The sequence below is a fragment of the Bubalus bubalis genome, chromosome X (assembly GCF_019923935.1).
Source record: "Bubalus bubalis isolate 160015118507 breed Murrah chromosome X, NDDB_SH_1, whole genome shotgun sequence".
Classification (NCBI taxonomy): Eukaryota; Metazoa; Chordata; class Mammalia; order Artiodactyla; family Bovidae; genus Bubalus; species Bubalus bubalis.
In genome coordinates this window covers 70,295,222-70,307,513 of record NC_059181.1, presented here as the reverse complement: position 1 = coordinate 70,307,513, position 12,292 = coordinate 70,295,222, and the positions used below count along the sequence as shown (strand labels likewise).

Below are 12,292 nucleotides of genomic sequence, written 5' to 3'. Positions count from 1 at the left end.
TATCTCCTCCTTGAGAGCCCCAGACTCCTTTCTCCTCCTCCTTGAGGAACCCGGACTTCTTATGAACCTGCCTATTGACTCTCTCAGCCCCTACTTTTCTTTTAGGAGAATTATGTTGCCAACTGAAAGGGGCATTGTTTTCATTCCATAACTACTTCCTGCTCTGAGGGCCATTGTCTCTAAATTGTTGAGACAACATATTCTCCTAAACCTCATATTGAGGGTCTCTAATCCAGGGGCCCCAAGTAATAGTTGGAGGAGGCTGTGACACTCGTAGGAGCCTGGGCAACCATTTGTAACGTAAAAGCTTTCAGATGGTTAGAAACATCCAGTTATACATTTACAGATGCAGGGATCAAACAGTAAAAACAGAACATTAGAATTATTATGATTAAGATAGTTTTCCACCATGGGAAGCTAGTTAATGTTTCTCAAAGTGAGGTGACTGAGGCTTCAGGAGAATCCATAGCTTGAATAATTTTGTTCATGTGTTTAGTAAACTGAGTAACATTAGTATTCATATCTGGTATATATGTACAGCATTGGGTATGAATAATAGCACAAGTTTCTCCTTGTGCAGCCAATAGAATATCTCAGGCCAATCTGTTTTGTAAAACCAGCTTTCTAATTTGTATTTGTTCTGTGTTAAGGGCTGAAATAGCTTTTTGAGAATCTTGTTAAGCCTGTTGAGTAAAGTTAGAGCATGAACTCATAGCATAACACCTGTAGTTCTCAGAGAAAGAACAAATATTGCAGCCAGATAATCATACCAGTGAAACACAGACTTTGCCCAATTAGTTTTAAGGTATGGAAGATTAGCAGGCTTCTCTGGAAACTCTGAAAATATGAAGCCATGAGTAAAAGCTAGACCTAGGGTTCATATCCCTATCCAGCCAGGGGGAAGCCACACCCATAGATAAGAGCCACATATCCAGTAGGTCCCGTTTGGAGCAAACCAGCATGACTGAGGGGTCCAGTCCCAATCAGTGTCTGGCCAGGCAAAAGGATGACCTGAACTAGGACTGAAAAACACAGGAATGATTACATTGCATATTTATTGAGGCCAAAAAGTCCTAATTGTTTCCAGTCATTATAATTAAGTTGTCAGCTAACTTCCATGGATGGCTCTGTTAGTTCCCAGCATATAGGAGCGTTAGATTGTAGGTGTCCCTTTTCAGGAGTTAGCTATATGGCCTCATCCCATATTTGATAAGCATCAGGTAGAAAACCACCAGATCTAGACCCATTCACTTTCTTATGTACAGCAAAATAGTCATTAAGCCAAGTTAAAACATAATCAGAATTAAAAGTTACATTATGTGCATAGTTACATCAGTCCATCTTAAGATTGCTAGATGTCATTGGATCAAGAAGAGGCATCACATATGATTGCTGTTGGGGAACGTATGCACAGAGTTGAAGAAAGTCCTTTCCTTGAAATGGAGAAGCCCACCATGGGAATCCTTCAGTAGATGAGGAGGAGGATCGGTCCACAGACCCAGAAATTAGACAGATAATGGAGGCTGGGTCAGGGCTCACCTCCCAGAGTTCTCATAATGTCTGTTGAAAGCTGAAAGCTCACATAATTAATTCTAAGGCTTTAGGATCTACGACAATATCTGTGTGCAAAAACAGTCTGTCATAGAGACAGTCCCTTCTTTTTAGGGGCAGTTCAAGACATCATTAAAGCTATGGGTGTAACTTTAAACCAACTTTCTTGTGTTTCTTTCTATGCACATTTCTCTTAATAATGTCATTAGCATTTTCTACCTTTCCTGAAGATTGGGGTCTCCAGGAACAGTGGAAGTGATATTCTATTTCTAGAGCTGTTGACATCCCTTGAGTTACAGCAGCTTTAAAGGCATAGCCATTGTTTCTCTGGAGGCTCTGTGGCAGCCCAAATCCGGGAATAATTTCATGGATTAAATTTTTTATAACTTCCTTAGCCTGTTCATTACAGCAGGGATAGGCCTCAATCCATCCAGTAAGTGTCCACCCAGACCTGTAAGCAAGAAAATCCATTTGTTTTTGGCATTAGAGTAAAAGGAACCACAGCCTCATTTATTATTCATAAACCTTGAACTAGTCTCTATTTATCATTTTACTTTTTCACACCCAAAATAGGAGTGGTGTATGGACTATTACAGGAAGTTAATAGCCTCTGTTCCTTTAAATTTTCAATGATGAGTTTTAACCCTTAGCCTCAGGCTTTAGTGGGTACTGCTTTTGATGTGGAACTATGTGGGAGTCTTTGAGCTTGATAATGACAGCAACAGCATTTTGTACTCGAGCCACAGTTTTTCCATCAGCCCACACTTTAGGATTTACATTTTGTTCAATTAATGGGAGAGAAAGAGTAGGCTCCATATTCATGAAAACAGAGGCCACACCCAGCTTGGACCTTTCTCAGTATATCCCTCTCTGAAATGGGTGAGGGAGACTCTGGCACAATTAGAAACTCATGAGAAAACAGCATAAGAGTCCTTGTTGCAGCTTAAAGGACAACTGAAACAATAACATTTGGCTCATCCAGACAGCCGCATTAAGGTAGTCGATCAGGAGGAAAGCAGACCAGGGGCTTCAGTGAGCACAGAGAAAGTTGCCCCAGTGTCCAAAATAAAATCAACTGATTGGCCCCCACAGTTATTAATACTTGGGGTTCCTCAGGTGTAATTAGGATGGGAGCTTGTGTGGGGACCCCTAGGCACCTTCAGTCCCAATTGCCTTGAGAGTCCAACCACTGGGCCTATGTCTTGGAGGGCAGTCTATCCTCATGTATGGTTCTTTACAGACCAGACATGGAGCAGGGTTAGCTTAGGAGGGTTAGCCCCTCCTTTCCACAGTAATAACAAGTCCATCCCTTATCACCTGGGTCCCTCTGGGCATTTTTCCTCAGGCTGTTTCAGAGTGTATCTAACAGCCGTGCTGGGGCTTCAATCTTTGCCTGGTTCTTTTTTGCCTTTTATTTTCCTCCTCATATTCTCTATCATAATATACTGTCTGAGCCAGCTGCAACAGTTTTTCTAAAGACTGATTCAGTCCAAACGCCTGTTTTAGTAGCTTACAGTAGATGGCTGGAGACAACTGAGTGATAAATCTATCTTTGAAGATTATTTCTCCCTCTGAGTTTTCCGAATCAATGACAGTAAACTTGTGGAGAGCCTCCAGTCTATCCAGGAATTTACTAGGAGTTTATCCCTGTTCTATGTCAGCCAACTTAGCATAATTTTAAAGTCTTAGTGTGCACTCACTTGAGTCCTTTAAGAATACATCTGACAAAGTGGCTCTGTTATGAAAACTGCTTTACTCCCAGTAGGAAGGAGGGCTATTTCGTGTTCCCTCTTTCCCCTTGCCTCACATTCAAGCCTTTCATCTCCAAAAGTAGTAACTTTCCCCAGAACTCAAGCTCTCCAGTCAGGAGTCAGCAGCACCTGTCCCAAGACATACTTTACATATCTCCAAGTAAGGTCAGGTCATAAAGTCAGTCTTGTAGAGGCTTCTATGTACTTTTTGGATCCTCTAAATAGTCTCGGCCACAATTGGGACTGCTTGAATTTCTACTGAGACTGAGGAAACCTCTTCTGGAAGGGTGCCCTGATTCTCAGCCTGTTCAGTTGGGAACCCTGGATACTGGGGCCAAGTAAGAGGACAGGAGTCAGCTGTAGGTTTCACACCCAAATCTGCACCCTTAAGACACAAGTCTGGCATGTTCTGCAGAGAGATAAAGAGCAACATATATGGCACTTATAACTATTTCTCTTGTTTTCTACAGAATTGGTATAATTGTAAAACAGTATTATAATTAAGAGACCCTTCAACTAGCCAGTGTTCCTCATCTTCCAAAGGATACTGTGGCCATTAAGTATCACAGAAGAAGATCAGGTGTGCCTTTTTTTAAAATTTGGGGATCAAACTTGTCTTAGTTTTATTTTATTTTATTTTTTTGGAATACATTTTAAAGGAGTGGTTCTGGAACTATTAGCTCCCATCCGTAAGAGGGAAAAAAACAACATCTACAGCTGTGGTTTTCTTTCCACAGGAGGCATCCCTCCCTGCTCTAGATGGGGGCATATACAGACTTTCCACCTAAGTTTTCCTTTCCTGGTTGGACTTAGTCTGTCCCTTACTGACACAAGTGCCTTACTTGTCCCTCCCAGTTCTATCACTGAGGTGGGGTGGAGATGCATCAGAGGTAGACCTAATGGTATCCCAGATTGATTTTCAGTTCCTTACCACCAAGACCTTTGATTTGCCCTTTTCCTCTGATGCCACCCGGGGTGGAGCAGAGTAGCTCTCTGGAATGTTTCCCAAGCTAGGACTACTATAGGAAGCATCCATGTTCTGTATGCCTACACACATTCCTGAGTACAGTCCTGATCACAGTAGAAGCAGTGAGTCATAAAGGGATAAACAACAACCAAGACGTCCCTTCTGAGTGTCACCACACCAGTATATGTGATAGCAAAAGAGATTGGCCAGTGAGCAAAAAGTGATTTTTGCCCTCAAGATACTAAGGCTAATATTTCCAGTTCATTTCCACAGCTTCCACAAAAGAAATATCTAAGGAGTTGAGACAGAAGCCAAGAGCTTTCTCTGGTCTGCCGAGAGCTAGCACTACCAAAGGAAGAAGCCCACTACACTTCCAATCTGACCAGATCCTGCAATGCCCGATCTGTGTCCTTAAAAACCTAATGGTCAACAGCAATGCTTGTATCCACACAGATCAGAAGCACAGCCATGACAAAGATTCACTTTCAGGTTGGGGGCCCTTGAGGCAGACAGCCAAGAGAGTGGCCTCTAGCTTAAGAGACGGTCCTGAAGCTAGAGCTCCGCTTCACTCCCAAACATGCTCTTGCAACTTTCAGCTCCTAGCAAGGCTAGGTGCTTCCATACAGGGGGTCTAAGTAAAAGTACACATTAACGGCATGGATCACCAATCCCTAGAGAGTCTATGAACCGACAGAGTAGGTTAGTAGTTCTAATTCCCCCCACAGTTATGAAATGGTCAAAGAGACCAGTAAAAGGAGACTGAGAAAAGGAAGTTCAGTCCACATGCTTTGCCCATTTCTGGCCTCTCCCTTCAAAGGGATATTGGGTGTCTCTTGGCATTGGCAGGTCGGTATAAAGCCCCTGACAAGGATCCCCTTTCTGGGACTGCCTTCAGTCATCACAAAGCACCATGAAACCAGAGAGAAGGGCTCATTTCTTGCTTTGAGCACGGCATGTCATTCATTCACACAAACACACTATAGAGTTAGTAAAGCAAAGCAGAAAACGTGTATAGTGAGAAAGCAGAGAGGCTAGAGCTCTGAGTGTTCTTACCTTGTGCTGAAGATCCTGGATGAGCCCCCAAGATGATAGCTTATGGTGAAGGATATTGGATTTGTGATCTCCAAAGAAGAAGATTTAGCTTTGGAACCAGGGACCAGGCTTGATCGGTCAAGAGCTTTTGTATACCGGAGTTTTATTAAAGTGAAAGGGGACAGAGAAAGCTTCTGGCATAGACATCAGAAGGGGGATGGAGAGTGCCCCCCTCGCTAGTTTTAGCAAGGGAGTGATATACTTTTTTTTACTGGTTATTACAATAAATCAAAAGAATGTCTCAAAGTTGTAAAGATCTTACTAGACCCACTGCCATAGTATACATTTTAAGATAACAGGATTAATCAGAAGGTTCTCAAGGAGAAACTTGTCCTCAAGCAGGATACATTGTTGTTATATAATCTTTACTAAGACTAAGGAATGTAGAAAAAAAAAAAAAAAAAAAAACTTTGTCCTTTCCTCCTCCTTGAGAATTCCAGACATGTATTTCCTCTTCAAGAGCCCCAGACCCCTTTCTCCTCATCCATAGGGACCCCGGACTTCTTATCAACGTGCCTAGGAATTGACTCTCTCAAGGCCACCATCACCCTGATATCAAAACCAGACAAATATATCACATTGGGGCCGTCCTAAGATGGCAGAGGAATAGGACGGGGAGACCACTTTCTCCCCCACAAATTCATTGAAAGAACATTTGAACACTGAGAAAATTCCACAAAACAACTTCTGAATTCTGGCAGAGGGCACCAGGCACCCAGAAAGGCAGCCCATTGTCTTCGAAATGAGGTAGGACAAACTATAAACGATAAAAAGAGAAACAAAAGTGTTAGGGATGGAGACCCATCCCGGGAGGGAGTTGTAAAAGAAGAGAAGTTTCCAAACACCAGAAAACCCTTTCACCGGTGGGTCTGTGGGGAGCTTTGGAATCTCAGAGGGCAACATAACTGGGAGGAAAAATAAATGAATAAATAAAACCCACAGATTACATGCCTAATGGCAACTCCCAGCACTAGTATCCACACCAGCAACCGGGGGCTGAACAGGGAGGCACAGGCTGCACTTCTTAGGGTAAGGACCAGGCCTGAATGCCCTGAGGGCATTCTGAGGGAGCTAATGTGAGATAGCAAGCTAAACTGTGGGATAGCCAGAAAGAGAGAGAAAAAAAGAGAGAGAGAGAGAAATTTCCCACAAAAAGCCCTAACCTAAGGCATTGCTGGCCCTGCTCACAGAACAAAGGACTGAGTGAATACCAGAAGAGAGTTAGCCGGCAGCAAAGCAGCCCATCTCCTGCCAGAGGCAGGAAGGCAGGCGGGCAACAGCCAGCTGGAAAGGTGAAATCTAGGCCCCAGAGATGGCATTCTCTAACCAAACTGTGAGCAGGCTCCCAGTTGCTAACCAAATCTTCCTGGGATCCTGGACTGTTCACATCCACCAGGAGGGTTGCAGCCAGAGATCAGCTCCCCAGAAGAGACACACAGTGCACCTGAGATGGCACTCCCACTGCTCACTCAGGAAACTGAGCAGCTGGGGCTGGGGAGGCCATTAGATGCACCACACCTGGGGAGTGTGCGCTCAGCAAGCACCTGGTAGCCTGAGTTACTCGGACTTGGGAAGGACATAAAACACAGGCTCAACCAAGTCTGCACATTTGTGGAGTACCCAAGAACCTGAACCTTAGCAGCTAAAACCTGGGAAGTGAGTTCAAACCAGGGCCTGCTTTACACAGTTCCCCTGCAGAGCAACCTGGAGCCTGAGAAGTGTAGACTGGGAATGTACACACACCATGAGTGGGGGCAAACCCAGTGTGGCTGAGACACTACGTGCGCTCCCCACACACGACAATGATATTTGTTTGCAGTGTTTCTCCCTCCCTACAGCATGATTGAACGAGTCAGCCTAAATAAGTGACCACCTTCACCCCCTTGTGTCAGGGCAGAAATTAGAAAATGAAGAGACATGCAAAAAGAAGACGCCAAAATAAACAGAGGGAACCTCTTTGGAAGTAACAGGTGCAACAGATTAAAATCCTGTAGTTAGCACCAACTACATAGGAAGGGGCCTATAGATCTTGAGAAGTATAAGCTGGAACAAGGAGCTCTCTGAAACTGAACAGAATCCACACTGCCCACAGCAGCTCCAGAGAAATTCCTAGATATATTTTTCAGTTCAGTTCAGTCGCTCAGTCATGTCCGACTCTATGTAACCCCGTGAACCGCAGAACGCCAGGCTTCCTTGTCCATCACCAAATCCCAGAGTTCACCCAAACACATGTCCAGTGAATCTGTGATAACATCCAGCCATCTCATCCTCTGTCGTCCCCCTCTCTTCCTGCCCTCAATATTTCCCAGCACCAGGGTCTTTTCAAATGAGTCAGCTCTTCACATCAGGTAGCCAAAGTATTGGAGTTACAGCTTCAACGTAAGTCCTTCAAATGAAAACCCAAGACTGATTTCCTTTATGATGGACTGGTTGGAACTCCTTGCAGTCCAAGTGTCTCTCAAGAATCTTCTACAACACCACAGCTCAAAAGCATAAATTCTTCGGTGCTCAGCTTTCCTTATTGTCCAACTCTCACATCCATACATGACCACTGAAAAACCATAGCCTTGACTAGATGGCCCTTTGTTGACAAAGTAATCTCTCTGCTTTTTAATATGCTGTCTAGGTTGGTCATAACTTTCCTTCCAAGGAGTAAGCGTCTTTTAATTTCATGGCTGCAGTAACCATCTGCAGTGATTTTGGAACCCAGAAAAATAAAGTTAACCACTGTTTCCACTGTTTCCCCATCTATTTTTCATGAATTGATGGCACTGGATGCTACAATCTTAGTTTTCTGAAAGTTGAACATTAAGCCAAACTTTTCACTCTCCTCTTTCACTTTCATCAAGAGGCTCTTTAGTTCTTCTTCACTTTCTGCCATAGTTCAGTTCAGTTCAGTCACTCAGTCATGTCTGACTCTTTGCAACCCCATGGGTTGCAGCATGCCAGGCATCCCTGTCCATCACCACTCCTGGAGATCACTCAAACTCACGTCCATCGAGTCAGTGATGCCATCCAGCCATCTCATCCTCTGTCGTCCCCTTCTCCTGCCAACTTTTCTGCCATAAGGGTGGTGTCATCTGCATATCTGAGGTTATTGATATTTCTCCCGGCAATCTTGATTCCAGCTTGTGCTTCTTCCAGTCCAGCATTTCTCATGATGTACTCTGCATAGAAGTTAAATAAGCAGGGTGACAATATACAGCCTTGACAGACTCCTTTTCCTATTTGGAACCAGTCTGTTGTTTCATGTCCAGTTCTAACTGTTGCTTCCTGACCTGAATATAGGTTTCTCAAGAGGCAGGTCAGGTGGTCTGGTATTCCCATCTTTTTCAGAATTTCCCACAGTTTATTGTGATCCACACAGTCAAAGGCTTTTGCATAGTCAATAAAGGAGAAATAGATGTTTTTCTGGAACTCTCTTTCTTTTTCCGTGTTCCAGCGGATGTTGGCAATTTGCTCTCTGGTTCCTCTGCCTTTTCTAAAACCAGCTTGGACATCTGGATATTCACAGTTCATTTAATGCTGAAGCGTGGCTTGGAGAATTTTAAGAATTACTTTACTAGCATGTGAGATGAGTGTGATTGTGCATTTGAGCGTTCTTTGGCATTCCCTTTCTGTGGGACTGCAATAAAAACTGAACTTTTCCAGTCCTGTGGCCACTGCTGAGTTTTCCAAATTTGCTGGCATACTGAGTGCAGCACTTTCACAGCATCATCTTTCAGGATTTGAAATAGGTCAACTGGAATTTCATCACCTCCACTAGCTTTGCTCGTAGTGATGCTTCATAAGGCCCACTTGACTTCACATTCCAGGATGTCTGGCTCTAGGTGAGTGACCACATAATCGTGATTATCTGTGTCATGAAGATCTTTTCTGTACAGTTCTTTGGTGTATTATATTTTTACTATTATAATTTTTAATTTTTTTTTAAATTTTAAGTCCTCTATTATTCCTTTAATTTTTATTTCCAAAATCTACTATTACCTTGTAAAAAAAGACCCTATTTCTAAAGCAAACTCCATATATATTTCTTATAATTTTTGTGATTTTTTTTTTAATATTGTATTTTTTAAAGTCTAACGTCTAGTCTAGATTTTTAATCTTTGCCTTTTGGATTTTTTTTTTTTTTCAAATTTTTACCTTTAATTTTTTACCTATAATCCAAACTCCAGTACCCATTTTTACTTAGGAGTGTGAATACTGGCTTGGTTGCCCTTTCCCCCTTTTGACTCTCCTTTATCTCTCCTAGGTTACCTCTATCTCCTCCCTCCACCTTCTCTTCTCTACCCAACTCTGAATCTCTTTGGGTATTCCAGGCTGTGGAAAACACTTAGGGAACTGATTACTGGCTAGATCTGTCTCTCTTCTATTGACTGCCCCTTTTCTCCTCCTGGTCACCTCTATCTCCTTCCTCCCTCTTCTCTTCTCTGTGTAACTCCGTAGCCCTCTCTGGGTGTTCTAGGCTGCGGAGAACACATAAGGATTTGATTAATGGCTAGATGGCTCTCTCCTCTTTTGATTTCTCCTCTTGTCCTCCTGTTCACCTCTGTCTCCCACCTCCCTCTTCTCTTCTCTGTGTAACAGTGAAGCTTTCTGGGTGTCCCTCATTGCAGAGAATATTTTCTCATTAACCTATATGTTTTATCATTGGTGCTGTATGGATGGAGAATTCTTGAGGCTACTGTAAGAATAAGACTGAAAACTATAGGCAGGAAGCTTTTGTCCAAAACCTGAGAACAATTCAGCACCACCAAACCAGCGTTTCAACAAATTTTAAAGGATCTTCCTTAGACAGGAAACAGAAAAGGTGTATAAACTCGAACCGAGAACAACAAAGTAAATGGCAACAGGATAATACTTATCAATCATTACCTTAAATGCAAATTGGTTGAATGCCCCAACCAAAAGACAAAGACTGGCTGAACGGATACAAAAATAAGACCCCTGTATATGCTGTCTTCAAGAGACCCACCTCAAAGCAAGGGAAACATACAGACTAAAAGTGAAGGGCTGTAAAAAGTTATTTCACAGAAATGGAAAACAAAAGAAAGCAGGAGTAGCAATACTCATATCAGATAAAATAGACTTTGAAATAAAGGCTGGGAAACGAGACAAAAAAGGACACTAAATAATGATCAAAAGAGACACTGATGTATAGAACAGTCTTATGGACTCTGTGGGAGAGGGAGAGGGTGGAAAGATTTGGGAGAATGTCATTGAAACATGTAAAATATCATGTATGAAACGAGTCACCAGTCCAGGTTCGATGCACGATACTGGATGCTTGGGGCTGGTGCACTGGGACGACCCAGAGGGATGGAATGGGGAGGGAGGAGGGAGGAGGGTTCAGGATGGGGAACACATGTATACCTGTGGCGGATTCATTTTGATATTTGGCAAAACTAATACAGTTATGTAAAGTTTAAAAATAAAATAAAATTAAAAAAATAAATAAATAATGATCAAAGGATCAATCCAAGAAGAAGATATAGCAATTATAAATATATATGCACCCAACATAGGAGCACCACAATATGTAAGGCAAATGATAGCAAGTATGAAAGGATAAATTAACAGTAACACAATAATAGTAGAAGACTTTAATACCCCACTCACACCTATGGATAGATCAACAAAACAGAACATTAGCAAGGAAATACAAACTTTAAATGATACAATGGACCACTTAGACCTAATTGATATCTATAGGATATTTCACCCAAAAACAATGAATTTCACCTTTTTCTCAAGTGTACATGGAACCTTCTCTAGGATAGATCACATCCTGGGCCATAAATCTAGCTTTGGTAAATTCAAAAAAATTGAAATCATTCCAAGCATTTTTCTGACCACAAGACAGTAAGATTAGATGTCAATTACAGGAAAATAAACTATTAAAAATTCCAACATATGGAGGCTAAACAACACGATTCTGAATAACTAACAAATCTCAGAAGAAATAAAAAATGAAATTAAAATATGGATAGTAACAAATGAAAAGGAAAACACAACAACCCAAAAGCTATGGGACACTGTAAAAACAGTGTTAAGGGAAAGGCTCATAGCAATACAGGCTTACCTCAAGGAACAAGAAAAAAGTCCAATAAATAACCTAACTCTACACCTAAAACAACTAGAAAATGAAGAAATGAAGAACCCTAGCATTACTAAAAGGAAATAAATCATAAAAATAGGTTAGAAATAAATGCAAAAGAAAGAAAAGAGACCATAGTAAAGAAACCTAAGTCAAAGACCATAGTCAAAAAACCTAAAAGCTGGTTCTTTGAGAAGATAAATAAAATTGAAAAACCATTAGCTAGACTCATCAAGAAACAAAGGGAAAAGAATCAAATCAACAAAATTAGAAGTGAAAATGGAGAAATCACAACAGACAACACAGAAATACAAAGGATCATGAGACTACTATCAGCAACTATATAACAATAACATGGACAACTTGGAAGAAATGGACAAATTCTTAGAAAAGTATACCTTTCCAAAACTGAACATGGAACAAATAGAAAATCTTAACAGACTCATCACAAGTGCAGAAATCGAAACTGTAGTCATAAATCTTCCAACAAACAAAAGCCCAGGTCCAGATGGCTTCACAGCCGAATTCCACCAAAAATTTAGAGAAGAGCTAACACCCATCCTACTCAAACTCTTCCAGAAAATTGCAAAGGAAGGTAAACTTCCAAACTCATTCTATGAGGTCAAGAACACCCTAACACCAAAACCAGACATAGATGACACAAAAAAAGAAAACTACAGGCCAATACCACTGATAAACATAGATGCAACAATGCTTAACAAAATCCTATCAAATGAAATCCAAAAACATATGAAAAAGATCACACATCATGACCAAGTGGGGTTTATCCCAGGGAGGCAAGGAGTTTTTAATATCATCAAATCAATCAATATC

General features: G+C 41.7%; 1 pseudogene; it reads right to left on the bottom strand.

Moving 5' to 3' along the window:
* Positions 1-227: 227 nt before the first annotated feature.
* LOC123331917 overlaps positions 228-12,292 on the bottom strand; it is a 40,169-nt pseudogene continuing 28,104 nt past the window's right edge.